General features: G+C 51.2%; 2 long non-coding RNA genes across 2 annotated transcripts; both read right to left on the bottom strand.

Annotated features, from left to right (window-relative positions):
- Nucleotides 1-904: 904 nt before the first annotated feature.
- LOC139828584 (uncharacterized) lies at nt 905-12,435 on the bottom strand. The gene is made up of 6 exons (XR_011740378.1): nt 8,412-12,435; nt 7,865-7,944; nt 6,778-7,553; nt 6,361-6,518; nt 1,939-2,238; nt 905-1,610 (listed from the first exon to the last, which is right to left on the bottom strand). It is a non-coding gene; the product is annotated as an uncharacterized lncRNA (long non-coding RNA).
- Nucleotides 12,436-14,895: 2,460 nt separating this feature from the next.
- Nucleotides 14,896-21,047, bottom strand: LOC136104183 (uncharacterized). The gene is made up of 5 exons (XR_010651735.2): nt 18,313-21,047; nt 17,766-17,845; nt 16,668-17,454; nt 16,397-16,485; nt 14,896-15,478 (listed from the first exon to the last, which is right to left on the bottom strand). It is a non-coding gene; the product is annotated as an uncharacterized lncRNA (long non-coding RNA).
- Between the last annotated feature and the right edge of the window lie 224 nt (nt 21,048-21,271).

Here is a 21,271-nt window from a genome sequence, read left to right as displayed (position 1 = left end):
CTGTTCTCTGCTGGCACCACCCAGCCGGGTCACCTGTGTCTGCGGTTGTGGGGACACCCCACGGGCTCCCTGGAAACGGACAGCACAGCACTGAGAGGGGGCGTTCAGGAGCCTCTGCGCTTTTGGGTTGGTTTGGATTTTTTTTTCCTTTTGTTGTTTTGATCGTTAGCTTCTTGTTGTCGGTTGGTTTGTTTTTAAGCTGTTACTCTATATAGCTCATCCATGGTGCTTATAGAGCATGGGTAAATCTACCCTGCTTCCTCACAGGAGACAACCATCTCACAACAGGTGATTGAATCTGCTATAGAAAAGTTCAACCACCTCCTGTACAGCAAAGGATAAAAGAAAGTATGGATTTTTGTTGCATCTAATCCACAATGCAAGTACCCATTAACAATACATTCAAATATTCACAGTGAAGGTAGTTCCTGGCACGATTGTATTAGCATTCTTACTATTTTACGGGAGAAACACAGGGCACAGCTGATTTTGCCCACGTGCAGCGCAGTGATCACACGGGTGCGGTGAACCGGGTGGAAGGCCCTAGAAAAGGAAAATCAGCCTCCGTGTGCAGGGCCAAAACAGAAATCCTTTTCAAACTGTGCCATTTTAAAAAGCTACCAGGGGTATAAAGCAGAAAAAAGAGCAGTGAATGTGTATAATGACACAATTAGATGGTTCTCCAGTTTCATGATGTGCTCTTTTACTAACAGTGTCTGCTGGAGTGGATACCCTGGACACCAACAAGCGGGTCCTGGTGCTGTGCCCATGGCGATTCATCCACTGTGGCCGTGGGTGTCAGGCCCTGATACAATAGACACAAAACCTTGGGAGGGAGGTGATCACAGTAGAACGCTTAAAGATAATGAGCTAGCAGACTTGATTTAATCTTTACTTAAAAATACACATGGCTGCTGTCTTTTCTACAGTTTAGGTAGGACAGGCTCCAATATCTCTATGAATTACAATACATGACAAAAATTAAAGGGGGAAAGCTTTATTTTTACAATGGTAAATACAGTCTAAATCAATTTGGGAAACAGGTAAAGGGGTGTAGCAAATGAGGCACAGACGATCCTGTTTTATCTCAGAAGGCTTTGGCGTATTTACAGCTTTAGGCACAGCGTGTCCAATCCCGTATAAAATGCACTGTCCATACTAATTCAGCCTGTCCCCCGATATAAGGACATCAGGATGCCACCCTGCATTCACCAAGGGACAATCCTGATCTAATGTTCTCTGTGTATTCTACACCAATATCTGTTCGTCAACAAACCTTTTACTGGTTTCAATTTCTTTCCCTGATTATTCTTTTTCAAATACAATGCATATGTAACATTTTGTATTGTGTAATATGCATTATATAATAGACAATATATGATTTAAAACATATCTCATTATATATTACATGTAGTGCATTACTATACTACACATCTCGGGTATACCCACCCAGACCTGTGCAGCATATTAATATTCTTTACAGTGGCCACCATTAATTACAATATTCCCTGGTTGCTGTTCCCCAGGGAGTCAAACGATCCTTTTCCACTGTCACAAAACACAGCCCGGGCGGGATTTCTTCCGAATCGCTCCTGTCCCTTGTCCACTACCTATTTCACAATCACAATAACAGACAATTGGTTAACCGTAAGTATTGGACTATAAAATCACCCGAGACACAAGTAACAACAGATCACTAAAGACACAAACAATTATACAATTGCTAAGGCACAAACAGCAAAATCACTAAAGGTACCTTTATCAAATTACTGTTCCCTTGTTTTTCTCTTTTATTTATTGTTTTCTCATTTTCCTCTTTAGTTTTTTATTTCTTTTTAATTTACCCAATTTACCAAAACGCGCAGACCCAACGCGCTGGTGTCGCCCACGTCTCGCGCAGGCAGCCTGCAAACAAACCAGACAATGAAAGTGCCTTACCTCATTGATGGGGTTTTACCCACGTCCCGAGCTGGCCCGAGGATCCGTGATCCCTTCCGGGAATTCCCCGGTGCCGGCACAAGGTCCCAGAGATCCTGGGGTCCACGGGAGTTCAGGCAGATTATCCCATCCTCGTCGCCAGAAAACGATACCGAAAAGTCGGCAAACAGACTCTTTAACATGGTTTTGAAAGTGTTAAAAAGCAGGCACTTTTATTACGGCGCGCTGGGCACTCGGGGGATCGCTCCTCTAATCCAGCGTGCGTTCCGCTTTCCTCTGGTTTTACATATCCTGGAACTCCTGAAACAGCAAAACACGCCAACCACTGTTTACAGACGTCCCGTGCTCTTTCACCAGTGCGTGCAGCCGCAACGAGAAATCTGGAATGAGCGTCTACAGAAACACGTACGTATTTACCCACTTCAGAACAACGCGTTACATCAGCTGGCCGTACTTGTCAGTAATCCCTCCTGGATTAACACCCTCTTTGGATGGCACGGGTGCCGACTGTTGGCAATCAGGGCAGGACATAAGAACGCTCCTGGCCTGATCCGTTGTAATTTGAAATTGTCGTTTTAACGACTTTGCATTCTGGTGAAAGAGTTTATGTGATAATTTAGCTTGCTCCAAGGCTTTAGGCACAGTAAGCGGCACAGCTCGTGCATCGGCCCTCCTATTGCCTTCCGCAAGAGGTCCTGGAAGGGCAGCGCGAGAGCGGATGTGCGCTGCATAAAAACCATGACGTCTATGATTTATTAGGAACCATAGCATTCTCAATTCAGCCATCAAAAGAGGATTATCCTCTTCCTTCAGAAAAGAAGCTTCCAGGCGGTTAAGTATGCCAGCTGCATAATATGAGTCAGTTACAACATTCAAAGGCTCATTACAGAACACTCAAAAGCGATCCTAACAGCTGTCAGCTCAAGAACTTGTTTGACCCCTGGTCTCCTTTTTCTACCTTGTGTTTGGAACACTGGGTATCTGAGTTTAGCCACGTAATTACAACTTTACGTGAGCGACCAAAGGCATCAGTAAATACAGTCTTGTCACTTACTGGTCGTTGCTGACAGCAGCATTTGCCACACAACGGTAAATTACCAATTTCAGCCCACAGTTTATGTTGAGGGTAATAAACTGATATGTTCCCTGCGTATGTTGCCAATGCAATCTGGAAATTCACATCTTCAGTTAATTACCATTGCAAATTCTCCTTTGTTGTAGGAATAAATATACATTCAAAGTCTGTCCCATACATAGCATACAAACATTCTCTGCCTTTAATTATTGGGTTTGCATACATTTCTTTTATTATCCAAACTGTTTTCATTGGTGTGTGAGCTAGAAAAACCCATTCCACCTCTTAAAGAATCACTTAATGACTTGTCCCATTGAAACGGTACTGCAAACGGTTGGACGGTATTGGCTATGAGTGCCAGCCAAACTGGCAGCTGCAAATTGCGTCCCCATCCCTATTTTTGTTCAACAGCATCGAATACTTTCTATATGGCCTGCTAAGCTTTGTCATCCAATACCTGAGTAGACAATAAATTCAGGTCTCCTTTCAAAAGTGTAAAAAGTAGACACAGTTCCTCTGTGGCAATGCCCAAAATAGGTCGGAGCCAATTTATGGCTCCTAGCAATTTTGTAAGTCATTTAAGGTCATGATATTATGGAATTTAAGAGTTACTGGCTAAGGAATGATTTCTTGTTCTGGTATTTGCCACCCCAAATATTTCCATGGAGCAGTTTTCTGAATTTTTTCTTGTGCAATTTGTAATCTAGCCTTTTGTATAGCGTTACATAGGACTTGCATTACTTGTTGTAGTTCCTGCTCTTATAACATGACAAGCAAGATATCATCCATATAACGACAGATACAAGCTGAGGGGTACAGCTTCCTCACAGGTTGTACAGCTGCTGCAACTACTGTCTTGCAAATGGTTGGACTATTTCTCATCCCTTGTGGTGATACCACCCAATGCTATCTCTTCATAGGCTCCTCTTGATTAAGTGAAGGAACACAAAATGCAAATCTGGGGGCATCCTCAGGATGTAGCAAGGTGGCACAGGTGTCCATGCCATAATTTTGATTTCACCTTGATAATCAGAGTCAATTACTCCAGGTAAAACAAACAAACCCAATTTGGTAGTAGATGATCAACCTATTAACAAAGCATGCACACTAGGCACTAAAGGCCCCCACACTCCTCTGGGAATAAGCAATACCACAGCAGTAATTAATTATCATCACTGACGGGCTGGCAGCCAAGTCCAGCCCTGCACTTCCAGCTGTTCCAGGGAAGAGATCTCGGGTCATGAGTTTAGACTTGAATTTATTTGATGGGGGTGGGGGAAGTCCTGTCCCCCACCTCCTGGGAAGGGTTAATTGGCTCCCCCTTTACATTAACCCTTGAATGATGTTCACTCACACAGTGCTTGCCCTTTCCCCATTTTGGACGATCTCTAGGAGGTACAGCCTTCGAAGTCTGGTGTGCATACTTTGTGTAATCTTTCTTTACACGACCCAGTGTCCCACAACAAAAACAATTCGATTTCAGTTCTGTTCCCAATACTTGTAACTGTGCTGCTAAAGCAGCAGCTAGAGAGCTGGTATAATGTTCAGTTGCATTATGTTTTGACACACTCTCATATCTGCTATAGTACACCTTTCCCTATTCCCCAAATCCTGCAACACACGCTGACAATCAGCATTAGCATTCTCAAAAGCCAATTATTTTAGTAACAACTCATGCGCTGTGTCATTATCAATTTGTCTCTCCAAAGCAGTTTGCAAGCGGTCTAAAAACAGCGCATAAGGTTCCTGTGATCCTTGCAAGATTTTTGAAAAGGACGTATTGGCATCTCTCCCAACCTCCAGTAACTTCCGAACCACTTTCATTGCTAGTTTTGCTATTACACCACATATATATCTCTCTGGGTTACGCAACTTGATTATCTGGCAAAGCGTGGGCACATTCCCCAGCTAAAGGACTGCAATCAATCCATCTCATCCGATATGCATTATCAACGGTCTCTATAGTACAGTTCTCCCAAAAATCAGATAACTACTAGTCAATATACTGTATGGTTAAGATCATTTTCAACAAAGAACGCCAGTCATGTGGAGTAAGTTCGTAAGAGGAGCTTAATGCTTCAAAAATGTATAACAAATGATAAAGTAACCCCATTTTCTTTAGCTAATGTTGGTAATTCCTTTACAACATCATATGGTAGCTGCTGAAAGCCTGGAGATTGCTGTTCACAACAGATCACTGGCCATGCCGTAACCACTTTCGAGTCTCCTGTTTTCAAAGCCTCTTCTCTACATTTATCCCACATGGTTTAATTAGTGTGCACTTTCGGTTGCAAAGTAACATCCGGGGGGAATAAATCAGGCTCTTACTCTGGGTCCGTCGGGCCAGGATCAAGGGGCTTGTCAGGCGACTCCCACAAACCATCATTTGCCAAAAGTGTTCACTGTAGGGTACATGCAGGGGCTTTGTTATCAGCCAATCCTTTATCCACTACTACATCTGTGGTCAGTGCATTTTTGCCTAATCTATCTACAGGATCCCCCTCCTTCCCTGGCAAGGGAGGAGCAGAAGGTTCACAATTAGTTGCAACCCGCGCAACTACTTCCTTCTGAGTCGCTATTAAAGCAGACATAATTTTTGCCCAAGTAGATAAATATTCACAAGCAGCTTTATCTCCAGTTGCTGCCTGTTCATATAATTCTCGTTCAACTTTCTGCCATGCCTCCAACTAAAATGTACCAGTTGTAGGAAAGTCCAGCACATGATCAGCAAGCCTTTCTTATAAAGTCATTAATCGGACTACTGGTACATTGTGATTTTGCTTTCTTAATAAAAGTTGAAGGACATCTAGGGTTTGTTTGGTTCAAGGGATAACTTCCCTCCTATGGTTCCAAATTGCTCATCTTTTCTTGCTGATGGGCGCACGCTGTGGTTTCTGTTTCCTGGCTCTGTTTCCCTGTCCTTGTTCAATTGGGCTTTGCCACCAGAACGGCTGCTGCCTTTACAGCCGCACTCAAAGTCCCTGTTCGGGTGCCATTTGTAGTGAATGTGGCACCGACTCTCTTTTAAGGTGAGACAAGAGACATTTGTTACAAACTCAGGTTTGCATTTATATTCGCTATGATGCTTGCTCAAGCATTTGCTGATTTGGTAAGTTCGTCATAACATAAGTGATATATTGTTACTGCCATAAAAGCATCGTTGTCTATACCACAAGCTACCCCCGTCATCCCCCTTGATGTATCATTCCTGTACCAATCCCTCTGTCCTCGATGTATCACGTAGCATACAGTACTTGCTTCTTGTGTTATTCCACTAATGATTGTTCTCACGCTGTCAACTCTCACAGTTTCTCATAGGCCCAATGTCAGAATACTGCCACAATCACCTTTCTCCTTCCTTGAGCTCTCCTGACCTGCGGTTCCACCACCGTTGTCTTCTTTCTTGATCCCTCTTGACTCACAGGTGCCCTCCAATCCTCTTTCTCGATCACTCTTCCTCACAGGTTCGCCTCCTTCCTTGCTTTTCCTTTGCACACGGCTCCACCTGAAGAGAAACACACAGAGGACTGAGCTACATCAGCCCCAGGGCACTACAGTCAGACGGGGGCTGAATCTAGGGGCTGACACCTCCCCACACCCCACAGCGTGCCCGCCTTGCCTTGGCCCCGGCCCCTCACACAGCCCTTCCCCTCAGCTCTGCCCCTCCGCTGCAGCACAGCTTCCGCACATGCCCTGCTCAGGCTGGACCCCAGTTTCATGGGTTAGAGATATCATAGCTCAGTACAAATCCCCACGGTCCTCACCTGCTGTTTGGTGCTTGCGGAGGGTCACACTCACTGTGCCCCAGGCCACTGGCCCTGCCCGGCCCTGCGGGAGTGTCTGGAGCTGCCGGCTGGTTCTCCAGCTTTAGGGTCACCCGCAGAAGCCCGCTCTCCTCAGCTCTGCACACCCATCCAGTTGCGCCGCCCAGGCAAAGTCAGCTTCACCCTCTGCTCTACACCTCACCTGCAAACAACCAACTCTTCAACTGACAACTGTCCAAAACCCACCGACAAACTCTCCACACCTCAGCCTTTCGTTTGCAACTGCTGCCTCTAGTGCATCTCACAGACAAGCCTTCAAAATCCCCTCATCCTGCAATAACACTCCAGCACTGATCACCTGTGGGAACAACTACCACAATACCAGGCAAACACCAACCAGTTCTGGCACGGAAATATCACTTTCTCCTCAAGATTCCACCCTACACCAACTGCTGACAAACACACGCTGTCCTCACCAAAGCCAAACGCTGCAACAACCAGCGACAACTCAAATTTGCGTGGGCGGTGCAAAATTGCAGGGGTGAGCTAACGCAGAGCTGGGCTTGAAAGCTGCGGAGTGTGCACCCTGTGGTATAACGTGGCGAGCTACTGCCATTCTGCCTTCTCCCTGGGAGAAGCGCGTGAGCAGAGGCTGCTTCAAGGCACGATGGGAACGGTTTGGTTCTCCGGGTCTCTCAGGGCGAGAGCGATAAATGTGATCTGTGTCATGGCGCAGGAACTTCCCGTACCCTTGCTCCTCCATTCGGTCTCGGGTGCTGCAAGAGAGGGAGCGAGAGATTCAGGACAAGATTGACAACCTCGGCGTCCCCGTCCCAGCCACGGGTCACCCAAACCTGCAGACATCCCGGGAGGCCCCCTAAGATTTACACTCCCCTATGCCCCACCCTTGAAGCCTGGACATCGCCAGAACCATAGAGCAAGTATTTCTTGAGGAGGCACCCAAAGGGTCCGTGTTCTCTTTCAGGCAGGTGCTAGCGCAAGATTGCAAATCATCTCACAGCTACCAGGAAGGTAAAAAATAACGTCTTGAAATGGGAAAGGAACAGGTATTGTTCCTCTTCATCACCTCCCTCATTGCCACGTTATCAAGGTCTCCCGCAATGTTCCACAGGAAACTTGAAGCTTGGAATTCCTGGTATTCTGAACCTGGGCAAGAAAGGAAGAAAAGCATGAGACTGATCATAAAGAGGGTGGCTGCTCGTAACATGGAAAGAGCAGTAACAAGGTAAAAAGATATCACTTTTCCTTAGAGAGCTCTCAAAGCTGCCTGTTAAGGACAAGAAAAACAAACTTGTGACGGACCATTACTTAAAATCCAAGGCCCAGGAAGCGATCTAATGTACATTGAAACGCGGGCCACGAGACAGTGGAAGTGCCACGAGCTGAGACTGAAGGGACAGAGGATGAATTTCCAAAGAAGTTTAGGTTTCGATGTCAAAACGGAAAATTCTACGTCATTAAAATATAATGCAAAAGTCAGTGTAAAATCAAGTAAGGCAACGACTCCAAATGAACTCCCAGGCGCTTCAGTCACTCAGGAGATCAAAAATGCGGATCATTTCTCACCTGCCCACCTCCCAAACCCCAGCCTATGTCCCCTGCTTCCAGCTTACCTGAGCCCAGATTAAAGGAGGATTTCAGAGGCCATGCCAAGTTCTGCTGCTCCTCGTTCAGGTTGCCAGTCTTCCTCCTCGCTCTGGAATTGCAGGTCAACCGCCTTCCTGTTCTTCTTTGATTGACGCTGAGCTGCCGCGTTACCCGCTGCCGTCTGAGCGGATCTCGGGGAGCCTCTGGAACCGCCAGAGCGCTCCCCCCACCAACATTCTCTTGCCTTGTTTTCGGGGTTCCTCTTCACCAGCTGAGGCGCCCTCCCACCCCCCGCCGCCCTCTTACCTTTTTCTAGAGGTCTCTTGAGCCACCAGCAAGCTCCCCCGCACCTTCCCTCAGCGATCTTGGCCCGCCAGAGGCCTGCCCCTCGTCAGCCTCCTCCCCTTTTCCTGGGTGCTGCTTGAACCACTGGTGGGCTCCCCTCCACCATCCTCTCGTCCTTTGTAGGGGAGTCTCGTGACTCACCAGAGCGCTCTCCGCCGTTGCCTTGCTGGGGTTATTGACACCGCTTGACTTGCCAGAGCGCTCCCCCTCGCAGTTCTCTTGTTGGATTTCTTGGGACCTTTTGAACCATTGGAACAACGGGAATGCTCCCCCCCACTGTGACCTTGCCTTTCTTCAGTGCGATCTTGACGTGCTGGAGCACTTCCCCGCGCCGTCCTCTTGCCTTTTACTGGGGAGTCTCTTGAATATCCACAGCACTCCCCCCTGCCATCCTTTACCAGATTTTTTGACACTTCTTGACATCTCGGAGTGCTCTCACTCACCCTTGTCTTGCCTATTTTCAGGGCGCTCCTGTCCCGCTGGATGCTCCTCCCTGCTGTCCTATTGCCAGATTGAGAATTCTCGACCTGTCCCAGCGCTACCCCACCGTCCTTCTGCCTTCTACCTGGGAAGTCACTTGAAGAACTGGAGCGCTCCCCCCTGCTGTCCTCTTGCCTTTCTTCACTGAGATTTTGGCCTGCCAGAGCACTGCTCCCTGTTGTCCTCTTACTGGATTTCTTGGGACCTCTTGACCCACTGGGTTTCTCCTCCTGCTGTCCTTTTGCCTTTCTTTAGTACAATCTCAGCCTGCTGGAGCGCTCCCCCTCGCCGTCCTGCTGCTGGATTTCTTGGAACCTCTTGACCCCTTAGGGCGTTCCCCCTGCCACCCTCTTGTGGTTTTTGGGGGAGTCTTGTGATCAACCAGGCCGTTTCCCCCCACCATCCTCTTCCCCTTTTCCTGGGTGCTTCTTGATCCACCAGAGTGCTCCCCTGCACCATTCTCTTGCCTTTTTTTGGGGGAATCTTGTGACTCACCGGAGCGTTTTCCACCATTGTCTTGCTGGATTTCTTGACACCGCTTGACCTGTTGGAGCGCTCCCCCTCACAGTTCTCTTGCTGGATATCTTGGGACCTCTTGAACCACTGGGGAGCTCCCACCTGCCACCTTCTTACCGCATTTATTGAGACTTCCTGATCTGCTGGATTGCTCTCCCCACCGGCCTTCCTCTTGCACTTTTTGGGGGAGTCTTCTTGACACGTCCGAGTGCTCTCCCTCACCCTTGTCTTGCCTCTAGTCAGGGCGCTCTTCTCCCGCTGGAACGCTCCTCCCCGCCATCCTATTGCCAGACTGAGAATTCTTGACCTGCCGCAGTCCTGCCCCGCCATGCTCCTGCCTTCTGCCTGGGAAGTCACTTGAAGAACTGGAGCGCTCTCCCCCGCTGTCCTCTTGCCTCTCCTCAGTGGGATTTTGGCCTGCTAAAGAGCTCCTCCCTGTCGTCCTCTTGCTGGATTTCTTGGGACTTCTTGACCCATTAGGGCGTTCCCCCTGCCACCCTCTTGTGGTTTTTGGGGGAGTCTTGTGACCAACCAGGCCGTTTCCCCCCACCATCCTCTTCCCCTTTTCCTGGGTGCTTCTTGATCCACCAGAGTGCTCCCCTGCACCATTCTTTTGCCTTTTTTGGGAGAGTCTTGTGACTCGCCGGAGAGTTCTCCACCATTGTCTTGCTGGATTTCTTGACATCGCTTGACCTGCCGGAGCGCTCCCCCTCGCAGTTCTCTTGCTGGATTTCTTGGGACGTCTTAAACAACTGAGGGGCTCACACCCACCATCCTCTAACTGCATTTATCGAGATTTCCTGATCTGCCGGAGCGCTCGCCCCTGCTGTCCTCTTGCTGGGTTTCTTGGGACCTCTTGACCCACACGAGCTCTCCTCCCCACCGTCTTCTTGCCGGACTTATCGAGACTTCTTGACCCACCAGAGTGTTCCCCCTCATCATCCTCCTGCCTTTTTCTGGGGATTCTCTTCAACAACTGAAGAGCTCCCCCGCACTGTCCTCTTCCCTTTTTTCTGGGTGATTCGTGAATCACCGGTGAGCTTCTCCTTACCACCCTCTTGGGCTTTTTTCAGAGCAACCTTGACCCATCAGAGCACCCCCTCACCGTCCTCTTGCCAGATGTACTGAGGGTTCTTCATCTGCCACAGCGCTCCCCCACGCCGTCCTCTTGCTGGATTTCCTGGAACCTTGGGAACCACTGAGGGGCTCCCACCCACCATCCTTTTACCGCATTTATCGAGACTTCCTGACCTGCTGGAGCGCTCCCCCTCGCCGTCCTCTTGCTGGATTTCTTGGGTCCTCTTGACCCATTAGGGCGTTCCCCCTGCCACCCTCTTCTGTTTTCTGGGGGAGTCTTGTGACCAACCAGAGTGCTCCCCCCCACCATCTTCTTCCCCTTTTCCTGGGTGCTTCTTGATCCACCAGAGTGCTCCCCTGCACCATTCTCTTGCCTTTTTTTGGGGGAATCTTGTGACTCACCGGAGCGTTTTCCACCATTGTCTTGCTGGATTTCTTGACACCGCTTGACCTGTTGGAGCGCTCCCCCTCACAGTTCTCTTGCTGGATATCTTGGGACCTCTTGAACCACTGGGGAGCTCCCACCTGCCACCTTCTTACCGCATTTATTGAGACTTCCTGATCTGCTGGATTGCTCTCCCCACCGGCCTTCCTCTTGCACTTTTTGGGGGAGTCTTCTTGACACGTCCGAGTGCTCTCCCTCACCCTTGTCTTGCCTCTAGTCAGGGCGCTCTTCTCCCGCTGGAACGCTCCTCCCCGCCATCCTATTGCCAGACTGAGAATTCTTGACCTGCCGCAGTCCTGCCCCGCCATGCTCCTGCCTTCTGCCTGGGAAGTCACTTGAAGAACTGGAGCGCTCTCCCCCGCTGTCCTCTTGCCTCTCCTCAGTGGGATTTTGGCCTGCTAAAGAGCTCCTCCCTGTCGTCCTCTTGCTGGATTTCTTGGGACTTCTTGACCCATTAGGGCGTTCCCCCTGCCACCCTCTTGTGGTTTTTGGGGGAGTCTTGTGACCAACCAGGCCGTTTCCCCCCACCATCCTCTTCCCCTTTTCCTGGGTGCTTCTTGATCCACCAGAGTGCTCCCCTGCACCATTCTTTTGCCTTTTTTGGGAGAGTCTTGTGACTCGCCGGAGAGTTCTCCACCATTGTCTTGCTGGATTTCTTGACATCGCTTGACCTGCCGGAGCGCTCCCCCTCGCAGTTCTCTTGCTGGATTTCTTGGGACGTCTTAAACAACTGAGGGGCTCACACCCACCATCCTCTAACTGCATTTATTGAGATTTCCTGATCTGCCGGAGCGCTCGCCCCTGCTGTCCTCTTGCTGGGTTTCTTGGGACCTCTTGACCCACACGAGCTCTCCTCCCCACCGTCTTCTTGCCGGACTTATCGAGACTTCTTGACCCGCCAGAGTGTTCCCCCTCATCATCCTCCTGCCTTTTTCTGGGAATTCTCTTCAACAACTGAAGAGCTCCCCCGCACTGTCCTCTTCCCTTTTTTCTGGGTGATTCGTGAATCACCGGTGAGCTTCTCCTTACCACCCTCTTGGGCTTTTTTCAGAGCAACCTTGACCCATCAGAGCACCCCCTCACCGTCCTCTTGCCAGATGTACTGAGGGTTCTTCATCTGCCACAGCGCTCCCCCACGCCGTCCTCTTGCTGGATTTCCTGGAACCTTGGGAACCACTGAGGGGCTCCCACCCACCATCCTTTTACCGCATTTATTGAGACGTCCTGATCTGCCAGAGCGCTCCCCCTCGCCGTCCTCTTGCTGGATTTCTTGGGACCTCTTGGACCACTGGGGGGGCTCCCACCCGCCATCCTCTTACCGCATTTATCGAGACTTCCTGATCTGCTGGAGCGCTCCCCTTCGCCGTCCTCTTGCTGGATTTCTTGGGTCCTCTTGACCCATTAGGGCGTTCCCCCTGCCACCCTCTTGTGTTTTCTGGGGGAGTCTTGTGACCAACCAGAGTGCTCCCCCCCACCATCTTCTTCCCCTTTTCCTGGGTGCTTCTTGATCCACCAGAGTGCTCCCCTGCACCATTCTCTTGCCTTTTTTTGGGGGAATCTTGTGACTCACCGGAGCGTTTTCCACCATTGTCTTGCTGGATTTCTTGACACCGCTTGACCTGTTGGAGCGCTCCCCCTCACAGTTCTCTTGCTGGATATCTTGGGACCTCTTGAACCACTGGGGAGCTCCCACCTGCCACCTTCTTACCGCATTTATTGAGACTTCCTGATCTGCTGGATTGCTCTCCCCACCGGCCTTCCTCTTGCACTTTTTGGGGGAGTCTTCTTGACACGTCCGAGTGCTCTCCCTCACCCTTGTCTTGCCTCTAGTCAGGGCGCTCTTCTCCCGCTGGAACGCTCCTCCCCGCCATCCTATTGCCAGACTGAGAATTCTTGACCTGCCGCAGTCCTGCCCCGCCATGCTCCTGCCTTCTGCCTGGGAAGTCACTTGAAGAACTGGAGCGCTCTCCCCCGCTGTCCTCTTGCCTTTCCTCAGTGGGATTTTGGCCTGCTAAAGAGCTCCTCCCTGTCGTCCTCTTGCTGGATTTCTCGGTACCTCTTGACCCACTGGGTCTCTCCTCCTGCCGTCCTTTTGCCTTTCCTTAGTACATTCTTGGTCTGCTGGAGTGCTCCCCCCCACCATCCTCTTGCTGGATTTCTCGGGACCCCTTGTCCCATATAGGACATTCCCCCCCACCACCATCCTGTTGTGTTTTTTAGGAGAGTCTTGTGATCGACCAGAGCGCTCCCCCCTTGACATCCTCTTCCCCTTTTTCTGGGTGACTTTTGAACCACTGGTGAACTCTCCCCCATCATCCTCTTGCCACATATATTGAGACTTGTTGATCCGCCAGAGCGCTTCCCCCACTGTCCTCTTGCCAGATTTACTGATACCTCTTGTCCTGTCAGAGCGCTCCCTCTCGCAGTCCTCTTTGTTCAGTTTGTAGGGTAGGAGGGGGGATCTCTGATTACAGAAAGGTCCCTTTGTTCTAGGAGACATTCCCTTGCTCCATGCTTCAGGTTGCCCATCTTCCCTCTCATTTTCAATATGCACGTCCATCACCTTCCTCCTCTTCTTTCTTGATCCCTCGACTCCCGGATGAACTCAAATCCTCTTTCTTGATCACTCTTTCTCGTAAGTTCACAACCTTACTTTCCTTTCTTGCTTTCGCCTTTGTGAGCTGCTCCACCCAAACTGAAATGCCCTGAAGACAGAAATACACCCACCCCAAGCCCGTACAGTCACATAGGGGGTGAGTCCGGTCGCTGACGCATCCCCACATCCCACAGCAAGCCCACCTTGCCTTGGCCCCGGCCCCCCGCACAGGCCTTCCCACCAACCCAGCCCCTCCGTAGCAGCACAGTTTCCCAGCATGCACCCCACAAAGACTTTCTTTGCCAGTCACCCCTGGCACTTACAGCAACACACCACATCAGCATCAAGAGCCCTGGGAGTGGAGAGCTGGCCAGGCCCTCACCCCGGCAGGATCCTCTTCCCCCTCCTTTAGCTGATGGCAGACAGACAAGACACCTCCCAAGAGGTGTCCAGCCCTCTCTCTCAACCACTCATGAGTACAAAAGCCCAGCCTCTACTCACCCACCCCGCCTCCCAAAACCCCACCAGCAGCCCCTGGTCCCAGCTGAACAGCAGCCAGTGCTGAAGATCTGGCTCGTGTTGTCGGACACAACCTTCCCATGGATGTCTGAGCCCCTGAGCAGTTTCCAGGGGTGGGAGGGCGCAGTCCTGATTACAGGGAGGTCCCTGTCCCAAGGGGGACATTTTCTTCCTCCTCACTCCTGACTCGCAGCTCCATCACCTTCCTCCTCTTCTTTCTTGATCCCTCCTGACTCGCAGGTCTACCACCGTCATCTTCTTTCTTGATCCCTGTTGACTTGCAGATGCACTCCAATCCTCTTTCTTGATCGCTCTTCCTCGTAGGTTCACCACCTTCCTCTTCTTTCTTGCTTTCACCTTTGCGAGCTGCTCCACCCGAACAGAGATGCACAGAAAACAAAAATATACCCACCCCAGGCCCGTACAGTCACACGAGGGGGCGAGTCCGGTCGCTGACGCATCCCCACACCCCACCACAAGGCCACCTTGCCTTGGCCCCGGCCCCCCGCACAGGCCTTCCCACCAACCCAGCCCCTCCGTAGCAGCACAGTTTCCCAGCATGCACCCCACAAAGACTTTCTTTGCCAGTCACCCCTGGCACTTACAGCAACACACCACACCAGCATCAAGAGCCCTGGGAGTGGAGAGCTGGCCAGGCCCTCACCCCGGCAGGATCCTCTTCCCCCTCCTTTACCTGCTGGCAGACAGACACCTCCCAAGGGATGACCACCCTGCTCCCTTAACTGCTCCCAAGTCCAAGAGCCCAGCCCCTGCTCACCACCCCCACCTCCCAAAACACAGCCAACAGCCCCTGCTCCCATTTTACCACTTTACCCCCGAGCACGGTTTCTAGGGGTGGGAGGGGGACGCACTAATCACAGATCGTTCCCTGTGCTTAAGGATACATTCTCCTTCTCGCTGGCTCAGGCTGCCCATCTTCCTCCTCACTCTTGACTCGTAGCTCCATCACCTTTCTCCTCTTTTGTCCCCTCCTGACTCACAGGTCCACCACTGTCATCTTCTTTCTTGACTCTGCTTGACTCACAGGTGCGCTCCAATCCTCTTTCGTGATCGCTCTTCTGTGTCAGTACGCGGAAGACCGGGCACATGAGAAACTGCAAGAGTCAACAGCATGAGAACAAGCATTAGTGGAAAAATACAAGAACAAAGGACTGTATGCTATGTGATACATCAAGGACAGAGGAGTTGATACAGGATTGATGCATCAAGGACAGAGGGACAGCTTGTGATAGACAAAAAAGGTGTTTATGGCAGTGACTTTGGTGGGAACACAAAACACATCACTCATGTAATGACTAACTTAGCTAATCAACAAATGCTTGAGCAAGTATCATAGCGAGTATAAACACAAGCCTGAATTTGTAATAAACATCTCTCATTGCACCTTAAAAGAGAGTTCGTACCGCATTCGCTACAAATGGCGCCCTGGAACAGGGACTTTCAGCGTGCCTATAAAGGCAGTAGCCGCTCTGGTAGCGAAGCCCAATCGAACCAGGAAACAGGACCGGGAACCAGGACAGTGCGCGCCCACCACCAACGAAAGGTGAGCGATTGGGAACCATGGGAGGGAAGTTATCCCTTAAGCAAAGACAAACCCTGGATGTCCTTCAACATGCGCTACAAACGCAAAATCAGGATGTATCGGGGTCTGATTGGTGAGTTTATTAGAATGGATTGCTAATCATGTGCTAGACTTTCCTACAACTGGTACATTTCAGTTGGAGACATGGCACAAAGATGAATGAGAATTATATGAACAGGTAACGACTGGAGATAAAGCTGCTTGCAAATATTCATCTACTTGGGGAAAAATTGTGACTACTAAGATACAGGATACAGGACTGATACATCAGGGACAGAGGGACAGCTTACTATAGAAAAAAATGCGTATATGGCAGTTACATCGCTCATGTAATGTCTAACTTAGCTAAAGAGCAAATGCTTGAGCAAGCATCATAGCGAGTATAAATGCAAACCTGAGTTTGTAATAAATGTCTCTCATGGCACCTTACCGTGAGTCCACGCCAGATTCGCTACACTCTTCCTCATAGGTTCACCACCTTCCTCTCCTTCCTTGCTTTTCCTTTGCACGCTGCTCCACCTGAAGAGAAACACACAGAGGACTGAGCTACACCAGCCCAAGGGCACTACAATCAGACAGGGGCTGAGTCCGGGGGCTGACACCTCCCCACACCCCACAACGAGCCCACCTTGCCTTGGCCCCGGCCCCTCGCACATGCCTTAGAGATATCATAGCTCAGTACAAATCCCCACAGTCCTCACCTGCTGTTTGGTGCTTGCGGAGGGTCACACTCCCTGTGCCCCAGGGCACTGGCCCTACACGGCCAAGCTCGGCAGCGGGACTGTCTGGAGCTGCCGCTGGCTGGTTCTCCAGCTTTAGGGTCACCCGCAGAAGCCCGCTCTCCTCAGCTCTGCACACCCATCCAGTTGCGCCGCCCAGGCAAAGTCAGCTTCACCCTCTGCTCTACACCTCACCTGCAAACAACCAACTCTTCAACTGACAACTGTCCAAAACCCACCGACAAACTCTCCACACCTCAGCCTTTCGTTTGCAACTGCTGCCTCTAGTGCATCTCACAGACAAGCCTTCAAAATCCCCTCATCCTGCAATAACACTCCAGCACTGATCACCTGTGGGAACAACTACCACAATACCATGCAAACACCAACCAGTTCTGGCACGGAAATATCACTTTCTCCTCAAGATTCCACCCTACACCAACTGCTGACAAACACACGCTGTCCTCACCAAAGCCAAACGCTGCAACAACCAGCGACAACTCAAATTTGCGTGGGCGGTGCAAAATTGCAGGGGTGAGCTAACGCAGAGCTGGGCTTGAAAGCTGCGGAGTGTGCACCCTGTGGTATAACGTGGCGAGCTACTGCCATTCTGCCTTCTCCCTGGGAGAAGCGCGTGAGCAGAGGCTGCTTCAAGGCACGATGGGAACGGTTTGGTTCTCTGGGTCTCTCAGGGCGAGAGCGATAAATGTGATCTGTGTCGTGGCGCAGGAACTTCCCGTACACTTGCTCCTCCATTCGGTCTCGGGTGCTGCAAGAGAGGGAGCGAGAGATTCAGGGCAAGATTGACAACCTCGGCGTCCCCGTCCCAGCCACGGGTCACCCAAACCTGCAGACATCCCGGGAGGCCCCCTAAGATTTACACTCCCCTATGCCCCACCCTTGAAGCCTGGACATCGCCAGAACCATAGAGCAAGTATTTCTTGAGGAGGCACCCAAAGGGTCCGTGTTCTCTTTCAGGCAGATGCTAGCGCAAGATTGCAAATCATCTCACAGCTACCAGGAAGGTAAAAAATAATGTCTTGAAATGGGAAAGGAACAGGTATTGTTCCTCTTCATCACCTCCCTCATTGCCACGTTATCAAGGTCTCCCGCAATGTTCCACAGGAAACTTGAAGCTTGGAATTCCCGGTCTTCTGAACCTGGGCAAGAAAGGAAGAAAAGCATGAGACTGATCATAAAGAGGGTGGCTGCTCGTAACATGGAAAGAGCAGTAACAAGGTAAAAAGATATCACTTTTCCTTAGAGAGCTCTCAAAGCTGCTCGTTAAGGACAAGAAAAACAAACTTGTGACGGACCATTACTTAAAATCCAAGGCCCAGGAAGCGATCTAATGTACATTGAAACGCGGGCCACGAGACAGTGGAAGTGCCACGAGCTGAGACTGAAGGGACAGAGGATGAATTTCCAAAGAAGTTTAGGTTTCGATGTCAAAACGGAAAATTCTACGTCATTAAAATATAATGCAAAAGTCAGTGTAAAATCAAGTAAGCCAACGACTCCAAATGAACTCCCAGGCGCTTCAGGCACTCAGGAGATCAAAAATGCGGATCATTTCTCACCTGCCCACCTCCCAAACCCCAGCCTATGTCCCCTGCTTCCAGCTTACCTGAGCCCAGATTAAAGGAGGATTTCAGAGGCCATGCCAAGTTCTGCTGCTCCTCGTTCGGGTTGCCAGTCTTCCTCCTCGCTCTGGAATTGCAGGTCAACCGCCTTCCTGTTCTTCTTTGATTGACGCTGAGCTGCCGCGTTACCCGCTGCCGTCTGAGCGGATCTCGGGGAGCCTCTGGAACCGCCAGAGCGCTCCCCCCACCAACATTCTCTTGCCTTGTTTTCGGGGTTCCTCTTCACCAGCTGAGGCGCCCTCCCACCCCCCGCCGCCCTCTTACCTTTTTCTAGAGGTCTCTTGAGCCACCAGCAAGCTCCCCCGCACCTTCCCTCAGCGATCTTGGCCCGCCAGAGGCCTGCCCCTCGTCAGCCTCCTCCCCTTTTCCTGGGTGCTGCTTGAACCACTGGTGGGCTCCCCTCCACCATCCTCTCGTCCTTTGTAGGGGAGTCTCGTGACTCACCAGAGCGCTCTCCGCCGTTGCCTTGCTGGGGTTATTGACACCGCTTGACTTGCCAGAGCGCTCCCCCTCGCAGTTCTCTTGTTGGATTTCTTGGGACCTTTTGAACCATTGGAACAACGGGAATGCTCCCCCCCACTGTGACCTTGCCTTTCTTCAGTGCGATCTTGACGTGCTGGAGCACTTCCCCGCGCCGTCCTCTTGCCTTTTACTGGGGAGTCTCTTGAATATCCACAGCACTCCCCCCTGCCATCCTTTACCAGATTTTTTGACACTTCTTGACATCTCGGAGTGCTCTCACTCACCCTTGTCTTGCCTATTTTCAGGGCGCTCCTGTCCCGCTGGATGCTCCTCCCTGCTGTCCTATTGCCAGATTGAGAATTCTCGACCTGTCCCAGCGCTACCCCACCGTCCTTCTGCCTTCTACCTGGGAAGTCACTTGAAGAACTGGAGCACTCCCCCCTGCTGTCCTCTTGCCATTCTTCACTGAGATTTTGGCCTGCCAGAGCACTGCTCCCTGTTGTCCTCTTACTGGATTTCTTGGGACCTCTTGACCCACTGGGTCTCTCCTCCTGCTGTCCTTTTGCCTTTCTTTAGTACAATCTCAGCCTGCTGGAGCGCTCCCCCTCGCCGTCCTGCTGCTGGATTTCTTGGAACCTCTTGACCCCTTAGGGCGTTCCCCCTGCCACCCTCTTGTGGTTTTTGGGGGAGTCTTGTGATCAACCAGGCCGTTTCCCCCCACCATCCTCTTCCCCTTTTCCTGGGTGCTTCTTGATCCACCAGAGTGCTCTCAAAGCTGCCTGTTACCATCCTCTAACCATTCTCTTGCCTTTTTTGGTGGAGTCTTGTGACTCACCGGAGCGTTCTCCACCATTGTCTTGCTGGATTTGTTGACATCGCTTGTCCTGCCAGAGCGCTCCCCCTCACAGTTCTCTTCCTGGATATCTTGGGACATTTTGAACCACTGGGGGGCTCCCACCCGCCATCCTCTTACCGCATTTATTGAGACGTCCTGATCTGCCAGAGCGCTCCCCCTCGCCGTCCTTTTGCTGGATTTCTTGGGATGCCTTAAACAACTGTGGGGCTCCCACCCACCATCCTCTAACCGCATTTATCGAGATTTCCTGATCTGCTGGAGCGCTCCCCCTTGCCGTCCTCTTGCTGGATTTCTTGGGATCTCTTGGACCACTGGGGGGCTCCCACCCGCCATCCTCTTACCGCATTTATTGAGACTTCCTGATCTGCTGGATTGCTCTCCCCCTGGCCTTCCTCTTGCACTTTTTTGGGGGAGTCTTCTTCACACATCCGAGCGCTCTCCCTCACCCTTGTCTTGCCTCTAGTCAGGGCGCTCTTCTCCCGCTGGAACGCTCCTCCCCGCCATCCTATTGCCAGACTGAGAATTCTTGACCTGCCGCAGTCCTGCCCCGCCATGCTCCTGCCTTCTGCCTGGGAAGTCACTTGAAGAACTGGAGCGCTCTCCCCCGCTGTCCTCTTGCCTTTCCTCAGTGGGATTTTGGCCTGCTAAAGAGCTCCTCCCTGTCGTCCTCTTGCTGGATTTCTTGGGACTTCTTGACCCATTAGGGCGTTCCCCCTCTTGTGGTTTTTGGGGGAGTCTTGTGACCAACCAGGCCGTTTCCCCCCACCATCCTCTTCCCCTTTTCCTGGGTGCTTCTTGATCCACCAGAGTGCTCCCCTGCACCATTCTTTTGCCTTTTTTGGGAGAGTCTTGTGACTCGCCGGAGAGTTCTCCACCATTGTCTTGCTGGATTTCTTGACATCGCTTGACCTGCCGGAGCGCTCCCCCTCGCAGTTCTCTTGCTGGATTTCTTGGGACGTCTTAAACAACTGAGGGGCTCACACCCACCATCCTCTAACTGCATTTATCGAGATTTCCTGATCTGCCGGAGCGCTCGCCCCTGCTGTCCTCTTGCTGGGTTTCTTGGGACCTCTTGACCCACACGAGCTCTCCTCCCCACCGTCTTCTTGCCGGACTTATCGAGACTTCTTGACCCGCCAGAGTGTTCCCCCTCATCATCCTCCTGCCTTTTTCTGGGGATTCTCTTCAACAACTGAAGAGCTCCCCCGCACTGTCCTCTTCCCTTTTTTCTGGGTGATTCGTGAATCACCGGTGAGCTTCTCCTTACCACCCTCTTGGGCTTTTTTCAGAGCAACCTTGACCCATCAGAGCACCCCCTCACCGTCCTCTTGCCAGATGTACTGAGGGTTCTTCATCTGCCACAGCGCTCCCCCACGCCGTCCTCTTGCTGGATTTCCTGGAACCTTGGGAACCACTGAGGGGCTCCCACCCACCATCCTTTTACCGCATTTATTGAGACGTCCTGATCTGCCAGAGCGCTCCCCCTCGCCGCCCTCTTGCTGGATTTCTTGGGACCTCTTGAACCACTGGGGGCCTCCCACCCACCATGCTCTTACTGCATTTATCGAGACTTCCTGACCTGCTGGAGCGCTCCCCCTCGCTGTCCTCTTGCTGGATTTCTTGGG

The sequence above is a fragment of the Patagioenas fasciata genome, chromosome 8 (assembly GCF_037038585.1).
Source record: "Patagioenas fasciata isolate bPatFas1 chromosome 8, bPatFas1.hap1, whole genome shotgun sequence".
Taxonomy (NCBI): Eukaryota; Metazoa; Chordata; class Aves; order Columbiformes; family Columbidae; genus Patagioenas; species Patagioenas fasciata.
The sequence above is the reverse complement of the archived record's forward strand: the minus strand, read 5'-3'. Positions and strand labels throughout refer to the sequence as shown.